Below are 10,824 nucleotides of genomic sequence, written 5' to 3'. Positions count from 1 at the left end.
CATCTTGTTTATCAGACTGCTTCCAAACAAGACCACACCTAAAATATTCCAAAACGGCCAAAATAATATGCCCAGTCTTTTAATGAGCTTCTGGGAAGATTACAATACTCTATCTCAGGTGTCTACTCCGGAACTGTCAAATCGTTACAGTTTAATTCTTCACACTGAAATTCCATCCATCTCCAGTGTAAGCTGAAGCAACTGAACATGAATTTCTGGAACCTTCTCCAAGCCCTGGAATCACTCTGCCTTTCCATCTTCTCCAGCCTGCTAACCTTCTGGTGGTCACAGGACTGCTGCACAATACACCAGTCATAACTACACCAGAGATGATGTATTTGAAGACTTAAGAACAGAAACTGGCACATAGTAAGAGCCAAAAACGAAAAAAAAAAAAAAAATAGTGATCCTCATGATAACAATTGGCCGAGGTGACATGTCCAGTCACTTCAATGTTGCTCTCACCAAACACTGGATTGCTTTTAAATTTACCACTGTGCCAATCTCGACATAACCCCCTCCGTTCATTTTTCGTATCCCTCCTCCTGACTGCAGAGCATTGCTAAGCCAAATTACAGAATTTTGCTGATCTCCCTACAAACTCATGCTAAGTTCCAATGTACTCTTAGCTGACCCAAACCTTATTATGTATCTCGTGTGCCCTCCCTAGCACACTTCTGAAATAAATCACTCCACATCTTCTCTCCCTTAATTCTTTTCCACCGGAAATCTCTTCTCCCAGCCGATCTCCTCAGGAATGGATTTTTCATACAATGTTGCATACACCAGCGCCTCGCATAATACCTGAAAGATGGAGTTTGTTCAAGGCGTGTGTATCTGATTGAAACCAAAACAACAGTAGTCAAGGTAGTTTCTACAGGAATTTCCATTTCCTTTTTTCTAAAGAATTGGGGAAGGTCTCAGCCAAATGCAGGAGAGGAAAGGTTGTCTGTGTTCACCTCTTTTGTCATCTTGTTCCCACGACTTTTACTGTCCTTCTGCCTGCTATGTTATCCTGTTGCCACTGGGTCTGCATCACAGTGGACACTGTGGTCACATCTAGAATCTAGTCTTCAGTACTAGCTGCCATGTGCAGCCCCTCTCTTGGTCTGCAATTGTTCGAGTTTCCTGTTTTAACTTTTTTAAAATTTTTTAATGTTTATTTATTTTTGACAGAAAGAGAGAGAGAACATGAGCAGGGGAAAGGCAGAGAGAGAGGGAGACACAGAATCTAGAGCAGGCTCCAAGCTCTGAGCTGTCAGCACAGAGCCTGATGCGGGGCTGGAACTCCCAAACTGTGAGGTCATGACCTGAGCCGAAGTCCAAAGCTTAACCGACTGAGCCACCCAGGCGCCCCATCAAGTTTCCTGTTTTAAATAGCTTTCTTCGCAACACGTGGACAGCTCCAGCCAATTGTATTCCTACCAGGAATTGACAAATTATGTGCAAATGACTGGACTTGCTGCACATGCTCCCTTTGAACCGACACTTCTGTTTGCTGAGAATGGTCTCTCCCTTTCGTTCAGTTCTCTGGCTCCGGGGTCATCAATATTTGCATGACTAGTAACCCCCCCCACCTTCCCAGTCTCAGCTCCATGCTACACCATGCAGAGCCTTGCAGGAACAATTATGGACACCCCCGTCCAAACTCCATACATATGCATCCACTAACAGTTTTTGTTGGTGATGCCCAAGTTTGCACACATCAGCTGTGCAGTCCAGGTGGAGACAGGGATGCAGAAGAAGAGAGCAGAGAACTCCAGAGTCCCGGTTACGGGCATGGTATGTGATCTAGAGGAGCTCTGATGTGCCCGAGAAGGAGGTTGGTGCACCCAGAGCCTTCCGAAGCATGGCCCGCAGCAGGGCTCCGTTGCCTGGGTCTGAGGAAAGCACTGCTGCCATTTTCATCGTACTCGGATCTGCAAAATAGGTATCGATGGATGGCAGAAGTCTATCTATTGAAAAATGCAAATCCCCTTATTCCAAAGTAATTAATTCTGTAATGATTTCTGTGCTGTGCTATCAAATATTCCTTGATCTGTGTAGCCTGAAGGACTAACCATTTTTTTACCCTTCAAATGAGGTACACACGAATCTTCATTTTCCTCCCTTTCTTCATTCCCTCTTGATCTCAGGCATTTCCCCCTGCTATAAGGCATTTCCTCTCTTCATTTTCTCCTTTCTCAAAAAGAGTGCCCTTCTTCACATGGAAGCAGTATACACTCATGGTATGCAAGGTGTGTACAGAGTGGACTTCTCTGAAACTATTTACTAAACCTAATGTGCATTATAAAAATCTAGCATGCAAAACCGATTATATTATTGCATAGACTGATGCTATGTAAAAATCTGAATTGACTTTATGTATATATTACATATATATTATATATATACATATGTATGTATATGTACATATGTGTATATATACATATATATACATTATATATACATATGTATATATACATATGTATGTATATATAATATATATAATGTATATATATAATATATATTATGTATGTATGTATAATATATATATTACGTATGTATATATAATATATAATGTATATATATAATATATATTATATGTATTATATGTATGTATATATATTATATATATATACTTAAGAAAGCAGTAAGTTAAATAGTAATTGACTTAAATATATATTATATATATAGTATGTATATAATATATATAATAACAGGAAGGAGTTGACTTAGATATGGCAAAAATGATGAAGGTGGATTAGAAATGATAGAAATTTGGGAAATGTTCAGTACAGGGGAACTCATTAGAAAAAGATACACAGCCCTTGTCCTGGATCTTTCACTTCTTGGCTGTACAAACCTGACCCTTACAAGACTGCCTTTCCTCATCTCCCCACCTCACAGAGGCATTAGGAAGATCAGTGGAGAAGTACACGGACAAGTTATAATGTGGTTCTCTCCAAGGCTGACCTGCTCTCTGTAATCTCAGTCTTCACATTTTCCAGATTCTGCCTTTATCGGCCGTGCTTTGTATTTCAGTAATTTGGGGTTTTTCCCATTCATTGCTATTGGCTCATTCTCTCCCTCTCACTTGGATTTCCAGTGTCCTAGAAGCAAAGTGCTCTTCCTTATGTATTAGTCAGCTAGGGCTGCCATAACAAAATACTGCAGTTGGGTGGCTTAAACAGACCTTTCTTTCCTGGAGGCTGGAAGGCCAAGAGAGAGGTGTTGACAGTGTTGGTTTCTGACTTGCAAATGCTGCTTTCTCACTGTGCCCTCACATCACCTTTCCTCTGCACCATGCACAGAAAGAGAGAGGGATCTGTGGTGTCTCTTCCTCTTCTTATAAGGACAGGAGTCCTGTCGAATTAGAGCCCCGTCCCTATTACCTCATTTAAATGGAATGGCCTCTTTAAAAGCCTTACCTCCAAATACCGTCACATTGGGGACTTAGGGCTTCAGCATATTTTGGGGAGGATACAATTCGATCCATAACACTTACCTGTTTTCTTCTTCTTCCTGCGTGAGCCAAACTAATGAAGCAATGGATATACACTAATGATTCCCAGACAGAGGTTGAATCACCCACAACGCTTTTTAAAATTAGAGAAATCCAAGCCCCGTTGAAGATCTACTGAACTAGAAAAGTTTGAGAATGGTACCCAGAGCTGTAATTTTTACATCTATGTAGATGAATCTGAAGTCACACCCGTAGAACCACGATCTACGACCCCTGCCTCCACCCTCAGCATCCACTTCTTCAGTGTCTACTTCCTCCCTGTTCTCCCATTTTTATCCTTATTATTCCATTGAAACAATTCTTTCAAAGGCCACCAAATGGTTTCACAATTGCAAAATTGCATAGCATTTCTTCGGTCTTTAGTCTCATTAATTTTTCTGCAACAGTTGTGTGCCAGGGTATCCCTGTTCCATGAAATGCTCTCCTTTTTGGTTTTTCACTGTTCCCACATGTGTTACATCTCTAACTCATCTATTTGAGTGTTCTTCATCGACTTTTATATCCCCATTCCCCAAAGCACTGTCCTCAGCACTTTTTTATTCTTTCTCAAAAATGGATGATAGTTTCTCATCCATTCCAACAACTTCAAACGTTATTTATCTGAACTATTTCTAAAGCCTGTAGATTACTCTTGTGAGCACCTTTCCCTATTAACCACTTCCAGATACACGTGTCCTCAGGAGTGCTCAAACCCAGCATATGTGTTTATTCTTCAATGCTGAGAGACAACCATGTGCCAGACCCTGTGCTAGGTTCTGGGGATGCAAGGTGAAAAGCAGAAACCGCCTTGCTTTCCCAGAACTGGCAGTTCAGCGAAGAAATAGAAACCAGGCGCTACAACCTGCCACAAAAAGTACCATGAGCGGGGAAGCGCAGAGTGCTGAGGGGCACAGCCAATCCAGATCTGGAAGTCAGGAAGGCTTCCTGGAAGGAGTAGTATCGAAGTTGAGTCCTGATGTATGAGTAGGAGTCAGTGAGAAGAGGGAAGAGAAGAATTGATCGTAGTGACTGCCAATCAATTCTCGGCAGCCCAGCATCCAACTCCTATTCCTATTTTCCCCAGTCTCCCTTGAGAGTGCCCTTGGGTACAAGCTGAGGGGCACCTTCCAGACAAAGGGCACTCTCCAGCATGGCAAACTGAGGGGTAGGAGGGCACATGACTTCAGCATGGCCAGTTCAATGAGCTCTCCCGTGATCTTTTTTTTTTAAGTTTTTATATATTTATTTTTGAGAGAGAGAGAGAGAGAGAGAGAGAGAGAATCCCAAGTCAGTGTGGAGCCCAACACAGGGCTCAAACCCATGAACTGTGAGATCATGACCTGAGTCGAACTCAGACACTTAACCGACTGAGCCACCTAGGTGCCCCCCTCCTAGGACTCTGAACCTTGAGCAAGGCAAGATCATGAGAAAAGCATTTTTTTTTCACACGCAAAAAAGACTGAAGTAAAGCACCCAAAGAGGTAAGAAAACAAACCTGAGGAGTGATGTTGTAGGAAAAGAAAGCAGGTATTTCAAGAAGGGAGAATATTGTGGTGCTCAAGATCTCTGGCTTTGGGGTCATGAAGACCACATTTGGGACTCTGCACTTTTCTTTGTGCTCTGTATGACCTTGTGCAGTTCTCTTAATTGTGAGATGGAATAATAATCATGGCTACACCTCAGGTTGCCGTATAGCTTAAACGAGCTATCTTGTGTAAAGCATTTAGCACCATGCCCAGCACATATTAGATGGACAAGTGGTCAACGAGGTCAGAAGGTCAGAGGGTCAAGGAAGGTAAGGATTGGAGCATGTGCCCTAGAGTCACATACCAGGGAAGGCCCTGAGAACTTGAAGACAGCCATTCACAAGAAGATAGAGGGACAGAAACTAGATTTCAATGGGTGCCAAGAATGCAACATGAAAAAAGCAGACAATAAATGGTAATGACTATTTACGGATATTTGGCTGTAATGGGGAAAATAAATTTGATGGTCTTTAGTGAATTACTTGGGATTGAGGGGAAATTTATTTTGGTGTTTTTTTTTTTTTTTCCAATATGAGAGATGCATAAGCATGTTTAAAAACTAATAGAAAGAGGTACCTTGGTGGCTCAGTCGGTTAAGCGTCTGAGTCTTGATTTCAGCTCAGGTCATGATCTCATGGTCATGGGGTGGAGACCCATGTCAAATGTGGAGACTGCTTAAGATTCTTCCTATCTCTTGGGGCGCCTGGGTGGCTCAGTCGGTTAAGCGTCCGACTTCGGCTCAGGTCATGATCCCGCGGTCGTGAGTTTGAGCCCCGCGTCGGGCTCTGTGCTGACAGCTCAGAGCCTGGAGCCTGTTTCAGATTCTGTGTCTCCCTCTCTCTCTGCCTCTCCTCCATTCATGCTCTGTCTCTCTCTGTCTCAAAATAAATAAACATTAAAAAAATTTAAAAAAAAAAGATTCTCTCTATCTCTCTCTCTCTCCCTCCCTTTGCCCTCCCCTGCTCTCTCTCTCTCTCTCTCTCTCCCTCTAAAAAAAAGGGAAAAAGTAATAGGAATAATAGGAAGAGACAATATTGAATAGAGAATTAAGATACAGAAAAGGGGACTAATCAATTCAATCTGTGGGCCTCAGAGTGTGGTTTCCATACCCCTAGGGGTCCCTGAAACCTTTTCAGGGACCAATCACAACTGTTTTCATAATTACTATAGGATGTTACTTGCCTCTCACTATATGGCTTTTGTATTGTTAATGCAAAAGCAATAGTGGGTAAAACTGTGGGCACTTCGGTGTGAACCAAAGCATCAAAGTGTCATGGTGGTATTTCTCTTCTTCACCCTCATCCACAGTAAACCAGTGCCAGTTCCACTCAAGAATGTCCTTGCTGAAGCACAAAATTACCAATTTTATTAAATCTTGACACTTGAGTGTATGTCTTTGTAATAAGCCATATGACAAAACGGGAGGTACACAGAAAGCACTTCTATGTAGACTCAGTGTGATGGGCGTCTTCAGAAGGGATCTTGTTGGGAGTTGAACTAGGCTTTTGTCATGGAATACCATTTTTAATTTCAAAAATGGCCTACAAACTATGGCTATTCAAATGAGTGTTTGGAGGACATTTTCTTGGACATGAGCAAAAATGAGGCTGTCACTTCAAGAAAAACTGACAATATTTGTTGGCAATAATACTTGAGCTTTCAAGCGAAAATTATAATTTTGGAAAATTTGTTTCTGCCACTGTGAGTTTGACAGTTCTCAATGCTTTAATACTTTTCTGATGTGATTGGTGGTGATATTCATGAATATGGCATTTTTGATATTATAAAATAAAATGTGCCAACATTTGAAAGATCTGCATAATTCAACGAACCAATATTTTCCAAATGACTCTGCATAATGTTTAAAATCATGCCATATTAGCAAAAGATTAGTTCAAAATGCAAATAGATTAATGGATTTTTAAAGTAACAGGCTATGGGGGCGCCTGGGTGGCGCAGTCGGTTAAGCGTCCGACTTCAGCCAGGTCACGATCTCGCGGTCCAGGAGTTCGAGCCCCGCGTCGGGCTCTGGGCTGATGGCTCAGAGCCTGGAGCCTGTTTCCGATTCTGTGTCTCCCTCTCTCTCTGCCCCTCCCCCGTTCATGCTCTGTCTCTCTCTGTGTCAAAAATAAATAAAATGTTAAAAAAAAAATTTTTAAAGTAACAGGCTATGGAAAACTCATTAATATGCCTTCAGGATCTACATGGCAGCTAATCTGTAGGAAAATATGACTTGTTGAGTTTTGGTATCATATTAAGTAAAAATATCCACAATTATCTAAAGAAGTTGTTAGCATAGTCCTCCCTTTTTCAGCTACACATATGTGTAAGGCAGGATTCTCTTCCCGTACTTCAACCAAATAATCATTTCACAATTGTATGCAGAAGCTGAAGCGAGAATCTGGTCGTCTTTTGTCAAACCAGACATTAAAGAAATTTACAAAAGTGTAAAATAATACTACTTTTCTCACTAATTTTTTTGTTTTGGAAAATATATGTATTTATCTTTTAAAATGCAATTGGGGTGCACGGGTGGCTCAGTCGGTTGGGCATCCTACTTCGGCTCATATCATGATCTCATGGTTTGTGGGTTGGAGCCCTGCATCAGTCTCTGTGCTGACAGCTCAGATCCTGGAGCTTGCTTCAGATTCTCCATCTCATCTCTCTCTGCCCCTCCCCCCACTCACACTCGCTCTATCAAAAATAATTAAACATTAAAAAAATTTAATGCAACTTAATTAGCATATACTCAGGTTATTTTTTTTTTTAACGTTTATTTATTTTTGAGACAGAGAGAGACAGAGCATGAACAGGGGAGGAGCAGAGAGAGAGGGAGACACAGAATCTGAAACAGGGTCCAGGCTCTGAGCTGTCAGCACAGAGCCCGACGCGGGGCTTGAACTCACGGATCGTGAGATCATGACCTGAGCCGAAGTCGGAGGCTTAACCGACCGAGCCACCCAGGCGCCCCTCAGGTTATTTTTTTAAGTCAATTTATTTTTTAAATTCTCTGTTTCAGTTCCTAAAATGGTGTCAATACGTACACATAGTTCACATAAACAAGAAGTCCATTGGGGTGCTTGATAATTTTCAACTGTAAAGGGCTCCTGTGATCAAAAAGTTTGACCAGAAAGCTGGAAAAACAATGGTATTAGAGTAGGCAGGAGAGGCAGAATGGGAGTGAAAGATTCCATCCAAGACGAAGGGAAGGCTATTTCTCCCATAGGAAACAAAGAAGGAGGAGAGGGTTAGGCAGATGCCAAGATATTTGGGGCTTGGAATTCAAAGGATTTCCCATCTGAAGTCTTGTTTTTCAGTGTGATGTAAGTTTTGGGGTTGTGTGTGGAAAGTGAGGGGAAAGGGGAAGGTAGCTCAGGCATTTGAGAGACCCATGGAGCAGCTCTGGAGAACAGGAGAACCACCTGGCCACAGCCCTGCAGAGAGAAGACTAAGCAGCAATGGGGACAAGGGGTGAGGTGAACATTCCAAACCAGGGACAACGCTATACTCTTTACCCTGCCAAAGTAGCTTGGTTTTACTATAATTACTAAATTTCTTATCCATTTAATATTACAACCACACAGAAATAAGTAGAACAATATCTCAAAACACCTGTCTGTCCACCACCACCATTTTAACAATGCTAATGTTGGGGTGCCTGGGCAGTTCAGTCAGTTAAGTGTTCAACTCTTGATTTTGGCTCAGGTCATGATCTCATGGTTTGTGAGATCAAGTCCCATGTCAGGCTCTGCTCTGGCAGCACAGAACCTGCTTAGGATTCTCTCTCTCTCCCTCTTTCTCTCTCTCTGTCCCTCTCGTGCTCAGGCTCGCTCTATCTCTCTCTAAATAAATAAATAAACTTTAAAAACAAAACAAATGCTAATGTTTTGTCATAGGGAACACAGACTGAATATTTAAGCTAATTTATTTCTAGATACTATAAAATGTCTTTAAAAACTTTATTGGTAGTTTAGTCCACCCTTTATATTCTGATTTTATAATATACAGTTTTTAATTCTACTTCTGGTTGTTGATTTTGAAATGTAAATCTAGAAGATTGGACAATTGACAATCTTGCTGTTTTATTGTAGCTTCCAGGAACAAGCAATTTTACTGGGGAAAATGGCTAAATGGATTTGTTTTCTTTTTTTTTTTTTTTTTTTTTTTTGGACTCTTAACAACTATTTATTATAAACCATAAGTTAAAGTTGTTTCAATGAAGAAAACTATATGGATTTTGAAGATATTTTCCTCTAAACAAATGATGCTATTTTTTTTTTTAATTTTTTTTTCAACGTTTATTTATTTTTTGGGACAGAGAGAGACAGAGCATGAACGGGGGAAGGGCAGAGAGAGAGGGAGACACAGAATCGGAAACAGGCTCCAGGCTCCGAGCCATCAGCCCAGAGCCTGACGCAGGGCTCGAACTCATGGACCGCGAGATCGTGACCTGGCTGAAGTCGGACGCTTAACCGACTGCGCCCCCCAGGCGCCCCGGAATTCTTGCCGGCCATCCACCCCAGCAGCCAAAATGCGGGTCCTGCCTCAGCTTCCGGAGCTGCCTGGGGTGTGGCCACATGCAAGCTGGTTCTCCGCCTCCCTTCAATTCTTTGAGCCTCAATATCCTTTCAGTAAAGTCTCCTCTGCTTAGGAAACGCCAGAGTCATATTCTGTTTCAGCTAAGGTCCCTGCTTGATAATAATTTCCATCTCCTTCCTGACTGGAGGATGAGAGAGATTGCTGGGTGACGGTAGAGGAGCAAGGGTACTTTACAAACGATTCACTTGTAAAATGATCAATCCTCATTGGTGTTATTAGTCCTAGCAGTACTCAGTGGCCTGTGTGGAAATGTGAAAGTCATAAATGTCATATACGATCATCCCCAAAGAGTTTCTGGGACAATGAGGAGATGACATATGAGTCAGTTTCTTATTTTTGAACAAAATTTACCGAAACATTTTGGATTAACCTATAAAACAAAGGTTTTGAAAACATTACTTCTCCCTTAAACTCTCAAATGTGGCCTTAGAATTATCTATGCCCATTTGAAGTTTATAAAATTTTATTATTAATGTTATTACTTGGCAGTTACCCAGCTCTTTATTTCAAAGAACTATACATATGTTAACAACTATTTCTAAATTCTTACCTGCACTAGAAAAAACTTTCATTCTGCAAACAGGAAATGAGATTAAAAATACATGACTTTTGGGGTACCTTGGTGGCTCAGTCAGTTAAGTGTCCAACTCTTGATTTTGGCTCAGGTCATAATCTCACAGTTCGTGGGATCGAGTCCCAAGTTGGGCTTTGGACCATCACTTGAGATTCTCTCTCTCTCTCCCTCAGCCCCTCCCCACCTCTCAAGATAAATTAGTAAGCTTTAAAAAAAAAGAATACATGACTTTTTCAAGGTTTGGCATGGATAAGTTTCTTGACTTTTTTATCATAAGCATCAGCATCAACATTATTTCCATTTACTGATTCAGTATGCAAAGCACATCTGCTGATATGACCTTATTGGAGCCTCATCCACTTGTTTATGTATTCCAAAATGTTTTTTCATCTTTATTTTTATTAGTTTTATTTTTTTTAATGTTTTTATTTATTTTTGAGATAGAGAGAGACAGAGCATGAGCAGGGGAGGGGCAGAGAGAGGGGGAGACACAGAATCTGAAGCCGGCTCCAGGCTCCGAGCTGTCAGCCCAGAGCCCGATGTGGGGCTTGAATTCACGGAGTGTGAGATCATTACCTTAGCTGAAGTCGGACACTCAACCGACTGAGCCACCCAGGCGCCCCTGTTTTTTCATCTTTAAA

This window comes from Prionailurus bengalensis, chromosome D3 (genome assembly GCF_016509475.1).
Source record: "Prionailurus bengalensis isolate Pbe53 chromosome D3, Fcat_Pben_1.1_paternal_pri, whole genome shotgun sequence".
NCBI lineage: Eukaryota > Metazoa > Chordata > Mammalia > Carnivora > Felidae > Prionailurus > Prionailurus bengalensis.
The sequence above is the reverse complement of the archived record's forward strand: the minus strand, read 5'-3'. Positions refer to the sequence as shown.